This window comes from Pristiophorus japonicus, unplaced genomic scaffold (assembly GCF_044704955.1).
Source record: "Pristiophorus japonicus isolate sPriJap1 unplaced genomic scaffold, sPriJap1.hap1 HAP1_SCAFFOLD_33, whole genome shotgun sequence".
In the NCBI taxonomy this organism is placed as follows: domain Eukaryota; kingdom Metazoa; phylum Chordata; class Chondrichthyes; family Pristiophoridae; genus Pristiophorus; species Pristiophorus japonicus.
The window spans coordinates 7066832-7074690 of record NW_027253106.1 but is presented as its reverse complement, the minus strand read 5'-3'; the positions used below and the strand labels follow the sequence as shown (position 1 = coordinate 7074690).

Genomic DNA, 7859 nt, shown 5'->3' with positions numbered 1-7859 from the left:
ATCCCACACGCTGAATGTTTTTAAACCTTGTTTTAAATCTGCTGCTCTGAGCCAGTGCATTCTGCAGTCTCACAACTCTTTCTGTAAATATCGTTTAACTGCTTGCTTCTATATTTATAGTTATGAATCTCGTTGAGGTGAAATGGGACTGCTTCGGACATCGATTTAAAATATGGCTTATTGGAAACACGTTGGGGTCATAATCTCGTTCAAACAGAACTGAATCTTAATCGTTCAAGTTGGAATATTGTATTTTCTGGATCACAATAAACAATATGTTGTTCTAACTGTTGGCTCCTCATTTCCCTGGTGTCAGAGGAGGAATTCTCTGCGTCCTTTATTTATTTCACGTTAGGGACAAACATAGGTATCCATTCAGAATCAACGCACGAATTGACATCGAGATAAATGCAGCGAGAGATACAGGCAGCATTGGCACACATGGCGGAATAGACAAGAGAGATGCTTAAATATAAAATGGACTCAAACTCTAAATGGAAGTGACAGGTGGCTGATAGATATGAGTGAGTGTAGGCGATAGACCAAAGGCGTGGTTTGAATCTGTGGCTTAACTAGTCAAAGCGCCTATCTTGTAAACAAAAGATGCTCGGTTTGACTCACAGCGGGGCTGGCACTTACTATCTTCATGATTCACAAAGGGAGAGTTTCTTGCCATGGAACAGAGCTGCAATCGTTTTAAACGTAACTGGGGTTGCACTAGTTCCCATTCTGGATTAAAGCCCTATTCAGTGCGTGGCCTTGGTCGCTTACCACTGTGGCTACAATTTCTGGCGGGGTCGAATTTGGCCTCATCAAAAAACGATATATTTTCTGACCACCGCCGTGTGTAACTTTGCTGCAATCAGCAGAAAACCGTGACAGCTGGTGTGTGGCGCCGTGATCGTATAGTGGTTAGTACTCTGTGTTGTGGCCGCAGCAACCTCGGTTCGAATCCGAGTCATGGCACATCTCGCTTTATTTATTTTATTCACTACAGCACCTGCTGATAGAACACAGCCAAACATCTATCCTTACAAAATTAAACAGATATTACGTTTTTAGCGGTGGGCACATATTTACTCCTTCAAACCCACCTCTTCTCCCAGCTTTTTCTGCCTTCCACAATCAATTGCACTAATTTACTTTGCACACAATTCTCCCCGCAACAGTTTGTCTGGTGATGGCACTGGCGCGAAGCTGAATGATGAAGGTGATTTGCTTCATTGCTATAGAGGTCTTGTCACGGTCATTTAACTCACCGGGCGAAACATATTTTTTTCTGTTCCGAATCTGTCTCAAAACCGACCATTTCTGAAAGTCGCTCACTTGAAGTAACGGAAGGCCCTTTGCTTACAGAAGCTGATTGTAGATTTTCAATTTTGTCGATTTGGGTGCACGGGCAGGACAAGCGGTGAAGGCACGTTGTCACAGGGGAATTCTGTTTGGATGCAAAAATAAATAAACGGAATGGCTGATCGTGTTGCGAGACTAGGTGACCGACTTGATAACGCGATGGACTATGAATCCATTGTATTCTGCACACGTGTGTCCAGTCCCATCCTCGTGGGTAGCGTGTTAAATATTTGATGCATGTGGTTCTTTTGTCAATCACCTGAAAATTCTTATCCAATTTCACCTTTTTTCCCTAGCTTGCTACACTCAGCTCATGACATGTCTCAAATTATTAATATATACTTTAATGGGAAAATAAGTCAAGAAAATACACAATAAATTGTAGAACATTAAGAAGTGTATTGGAACAAATGGACCTTGGAGTGCAGGTCCACAGGTCCCTGAACGTTGCAGACGAGGTAGGTAATGTGGTTGATAAAGCATATGGAATACTTGCTTTTACCAGTGGAGGCATAGTATTCAAGAGCAGGAGGGTTATGCTTGAACTGCATACAACACTAGTTAGGCCACCACTAGAGTACAGTTTCAGCACATTACAGGAAAGATGTAATTGCATTGGAGAAAATACAGAGTAGATTTACGAGAATGTTGCCTGGAACAGAGAACTTGAGCAATGAGGAACGATTAGATACGCTGTGTTAGTTTTCTCTGGAACAGAGAAGGCTGAGGAGAGACGATATTCAGGCATACACAATTATAAGTGGACTAGGTAGAGGTGTAAAGGCGGACCTATTTCCCTTAGCAGAGCAGTCAACAAAGAGGAAGCATGAATTTATTGTAATTGGTAAGAGGCTTAGAGGTGATTTGTGGGGACAATTTTTCACCCAGAGGGTTCTGTAGCACACCGCTGAAAGGATGGTCGAGGCAGATTCCCTGCCCACGTTGCAAAAAAGTACTTGGATTTGCACTTAAAGTGTCGTTAGCTACAAGAGTACGGAACAAGTACTGAAAAGTGGGATGAGGCTCGATAGCTCTTGTTCGGCAAACGTGGTCACGATGGGTCGGAATGGCCTCCTTCCATGCTATGAAATGCAATGATTCGATGATATGCATAGGTGTGAAGAGAATTGTGAACTTTTTCAGGGTCACTATTATGATAAAAATATGTTTCACGTAAAGATAAACACATATTGAATTACTGAACAGAAGCATTGCAAAGTGGGTCCGCACATACGCAGGTAAACCAAATACGCTTTCGATTACATCACATTAAATATTCGGTAATCACAACTGTAATCGCGCTCCATTGAAACAGACACAAAAATCGAATGATGCCGGATTGTGAGCATATCAATTTTACACAAACACAGAATGATCCAGGACTGAGAGAATTTCTCTTTTACACACACACGGAATGATCCAGCACTGAGACAATATCTCTTTTACACACACACAGAATGATCCCGAACTGAGAGAATATCACTTTTACACACTCACAGAATGATCCGGGACAGAGAAAATATCCCTTTTAAACAGGCAAAGAAAGATCCAGGACAGACAGCACATCCCATTTAAACAGGCACAGAATGATCCGGGACAGAGAGAATATCCCTTTTACACACACACAGAATGATCCGGGACTGATAGCCCATCCGTTTTACATACACACAGAATGATCTCCGACTGAGAGCACTTCCCTTTTACACAGGCACAGAATGACCCGGGACAGTGAAAATATCCATTTTAAACAGGCAAAGAAAGATCCAGGATAGATAGCACATCCCATTTCGACAAACACAGAATGATCCGGGACTGAGAGCACAACCCTTTTAAACAGACACAGCATGATCAGGGACTGACAGCACATCCCTTTTTAACAGACACAAAATGGCCCAGGACTTAAAACATATCCCTTTCAAACAGACACAGAATGACGCGGCACTGAGAGCACATCCCTTTTAAACAGACACAGCGTGATCGGGGACTGAAAGCATACAGCTTTTTAAATTATAAAAAGCCCCTTATGTTCTGGCTTACGACTCTTTTTGGCAATATTATTAATCTCTTCCTTGAATCTAATACTATCTTTAATTTCTCTTGATAGCCACGGTTGGAACATTTTTAGTTTAGTGTTATTATTCCTTCAAGGAATGTACATTGTAGCGAATTATCACATTTTCTTGAAATGCTTGCCATCAAACGTGAATTGGATAACATTTGATAGGAATCAATTGCAGGGCTGTGTTGAAAGTGTAGGGATGGGTCTAATTGGATAGCATTTTCACAAAGCCGGCTTAGTCATGATGGGACAAAAAGTCTCCTTCAGTTCTGGCACTCTCGGATACTCATCGCCTACCTCGGTTTGATTCGTTTAGTCCTGTGGGAAACGAATAATAATGTTCTGCACGTGACTTCAGATTAATACATTTAGCAAAGGATTGGGAACATTAACGGACTCAGAAACATTCAATGGCTCTTCAAACTCTCGGGTCAGTGGACTTGCTGAACTATTAAATTTGAGATAATTATGGGCTGTTTGGAACAACAGGAGATCCTCCGGGCACTTGTATGAAAGCGCGGACGGGAGTTGAACGCACATTTTCCGGTTTACAAGACGGCGACATCACCACTTGATAACGAACCCTCTCATCCATAGCACGGATGTTATTTTTTCTGAAGCAACTTACTATGGATGCTGGGAATTGGAAATGCAACAGAAATTGCTGAACATATTCAGCAGGACAAGCAGCATTAGTGAAGTGTGAAACAGAGATAAGGTTTCACGTCGATGACGTGGATGTGTAACAGGTTTTAAGCAGATACTTGAGCAGGGCAAGGTGGAGGGGAGGAAGGAACGAAAAGGAAGGCCTGTGACATGGTGGAAAGCAGGAAAGATTTCATGAGAAAAGCAAAAGTGCATGATAATGGGATACTGCAAGAAACAAATATGCGTTATAGAAAGGGTAAGAGGGAATAGCAAGATCATTACGAACAGCTACTGTCCGAGAAAATGGGAGCAGTGGTTAGAATCTGAAATTGTTGAATTCAACTTTGAGCCCGGAAGGCTGTAAAATGCCGAATGGAAAGATGAGCTGCTGTTCCTCGATCTTACGTTGAGCTTCATAGGAACAGTATAGGAGGACGAGACAGGCGACCGAAAGCTTGGGGTTCTCGTTGCGGATTGAATGAGCTGATCGGTAAACTGCTCACCCAGTATGTGTCTGGTCGCCCCAATGTAGAGGAGATTTCAGTCGATAGAGTACACTATGTTGAAAGAAGTACAAGTACGTCGTTTCACCTATACTGGCCTGGACTGTGGGAAGGGAGGAGGAAATGGCCACGTGTTGCTTCTCCTGCGCTTGCAAGGTAAGGTGCTGTGGGAAGGAATGCGTTGTTGGTGGTGATTGGATAGTGTACCAGGTCATTCCGGATAGACTGGTCCCTTTGTACTGCTGAAAAGAGAGGGGAGGGTAAGAAGTATTTAATGGTAGGACCACGATGGATGTGTCAGCAATGGGGGAGGATGATCCATTGAATGTGACGTTTCGTGGAGTAAATGTTAAGCACATGTGGAACCCTATCGTGGTTATGCGAAGGGAGGAGAATGGATGAGAGCAGAAATGCGGGAAATGTGCCGGGCAAGGTCGAGGGTCATGTGCACTCGGGGTGAGGGTTTTTCTTGCTGGAGAATCATTTAGCTACATATCGGTAGCACTGGTATTGACTTTGGCATCGTCAGGGCACATACGATGGAGATGGAGAAACTGGGAGAATGGAATACAGTCCTTATAGAAAGCGAGTTGGATAAAGTTTAATTAAGGTAGATGTGGGAATCAGTGGGGTTATAGTAGATATTGGTCGGCCGACTCTCCCCAGCAATGGAGGTAGCGAAATCAGGAGGGTAAGGGAAGAGTCTGAGATGGGCCATGTGAAGGGCAGGGAAGGTTGGAAATTTAAAGCAAAGTTGACTAAACGTCTTGTTCATTGCTAAAGCTGGAAATGGCATAGATAAATTCATCAATGTTCCAGAAAACGAGGTGATGGATGAGACCTGAGTAGGACTAGAACAAAGAATGTTTCACTTATACCATTGAAATATAGGCATATCTAGGCCGCATGCGGGTTACCATAGCAACACATTTAATTTGGAGTAAGTGTGTGGAGTCAAAGGAGAAGTTGTCCAATGCCAGTTTAAATCAAGTTCCACCAGGCGGATGAATTGATCGTGGATGGATATTGGTTGAGCGTCCTTTCAATGAAGAAGCGGAGGGGCCTCAAGCCCTCCTGGTGGGGAATGGATGACCAAAGTGATTGGACGACCATAGTGATCGGGAGATTGAGAGCCAGGAAACTGAAAAATAACTGATGTTACTTTTATTCTGCAGCAGCTTTCTAATCACTGGCATTATCAATGGATTGGTATTTGGTGTGGAATGAATTTGCTGAATTGTCGAAAATTGCATTTATTGCTTCAATCGTCAGGATGGCTGAGTGAGTAATAAGTTTTGGACTGAACATCAAATGTGAGAATGTTGGCATGATTTTGAGCTCCAGTAGTAGCGGATGTTATCTATTACGATAACTTGTTAAAATATTATAATCATTGGAAAGGAAGGCTCTGTATTTATATTTTACATTTCCAGGAAGCGATCCTACATTTACAAGAGGTGCTCTGCTGATTGATGGAAAATAAGAGCAGGGGTCGTTGAACCCTCGAGTCGTTCAGTGAGATAATTTTTGAAAATTACTTAAACTCATCTATCTGCTTTGACCTCAAATCAATTCCGACCAATATCCAGCAAAAATCTATCAATCTCAGATTTAAATTAGCAATTTATTTGACAAATGAACCGGAGTTGAGATGAGGAGATTATTTAATTATTCTCCAATTAGTTCAGGTTTGGAATGCATTACCTGAACAGTTGGTTGGCACAGATGCGATCAGAACTTTCTTAAGTAATTAAGAACATAAGAATTAGGGGCAGGAGTATTAGGCCCCTCGAGCCTGCTCCGCCATTGAATAAGATCATGGATAATCTAATCAAGGACTCAGCTCCACTTCCCTGCCCGCTCCCCATAACCCTTTACGCCCTGATCATTCAAAAATGTGTCTATCTCCGATTTTATATATTCTTTGGCCCAGCCTCCACGGCTCTCTGGGGGAGAGAATTCCATAGAAAATACGTTTCTTCTCATCTCAGTTTTAAATCTGCATAAACGACTGGCAAGAATGGACCGAGTATAACGTAGCCACGTTTGCTGACGATGAAAAGTTGTGATGAAAAGCAATGTATGAGTATAATGTTGGAAAGTGTGAGGTCATGCAATTTGACAGAAATAAACTTTGACAGAAAAGAGCAAGCTATTACTTAAATGAAGAAACATTGCAACGTGCTGCAATACAGCGGGAACTATGGGTACTTGTGTATGAAACTCTTGTATGAAACTCAAAAGGTTAGTATGCAGCTGCAGCAAATAATCAGGAAAGCCAATGGAATCATGGCGTTTATTACAAAGGAGGTGGAGTATAACAGCAGGGAAGTCTTGCTACAGCTATATCGGTATTGTGAGGCGACACCTGAAATACAATGTATAGTTTTGGTTTCCATATTTATGAAAGGATAATTGCTTTGGACGCAATTCAGAGAAGGTTCACTCGGTTCATTCGGAGATGAGGGGGTTGATCTATGATGAAAGATTGAGAAGGTTCAGCCATTACTCATTGGAATTCAGAAGAATGAGAGGTGATCTTATCGAAACGTATAAGTTTATGAGGGGGCTTGACAAGGTGGATGCAAAGAGGAGGTTTCAATTGATAGGGGAGACGAGAACTCGGGGGCAACATCATAGAAAAAGCGGCCGCCCATTTAAAACTGAGATGAGGAGGAATTTCCTCTTTCAGAGGGTTATACTTCTGTGGATTTGGCTGCCTCAGAGCGCTATGGGAGCCGGGACATTGAATAAATTTAAGTTAGAGGCAGTTTCTTAACTAATAAGGGATTACGGAGTTATGGTGAGCAGGCAGGAAAGTGGACCTGAGTCCAAGATCCGATCAGCAATTATCGTATTAAATCGTGGTGCAGACTCGAGGGGCCGTATGGCTTATTGCTGCTCATTTTTCACATGTTCTAATGTTCTTATAAATTGGCGGTCCCTTATTCTAAGTCTACGTCCACTAGTTTTAGTTTCCCGTATGAGTGCAAATATGCTCTCTGCATCCACCTTGTCGAGCGTCCTCATTATCTTATACGTTTCGATAAGATTACCTCTAATTCTTCTGTACTCCAGTGTGCATAGTCCCAACCTACTTAACCTATCTTCATAAGTCAACCCTCCCCATCTCCGAATTCAACTTAGTGAACCCTCTCTGAACAGTCTCCAAGTATATCCTTCCTTAAATACGGAGACTAAAACTGTACGCCTTACACGAGGTGTGGCCTCACTAATACGCGGTACAATTGTAGCAGGTCTAATCTGCCTTTATAAAGCATCTCACTTGCAATAAA

At 42.4% G+C, this 7859-nt stretch overlaps 1 non-coding gene across 1 annotated transcript; it reads left to right on the top strand.

Moving 5' to 3' along the window:
* Positions 1-894: 894 nt before the first annotated feature.
* On the top strand, positions 895-966 carry trnah-gug (transfer RNA histidin (anticodon GUG)). Its single transcript has one exon. It is a non-coding gene; the product is annotated as a tRNA-His (tRNA).
* The last annotated feature ends 6893 nt before the right edge of the window (positions 967-7859 follow it).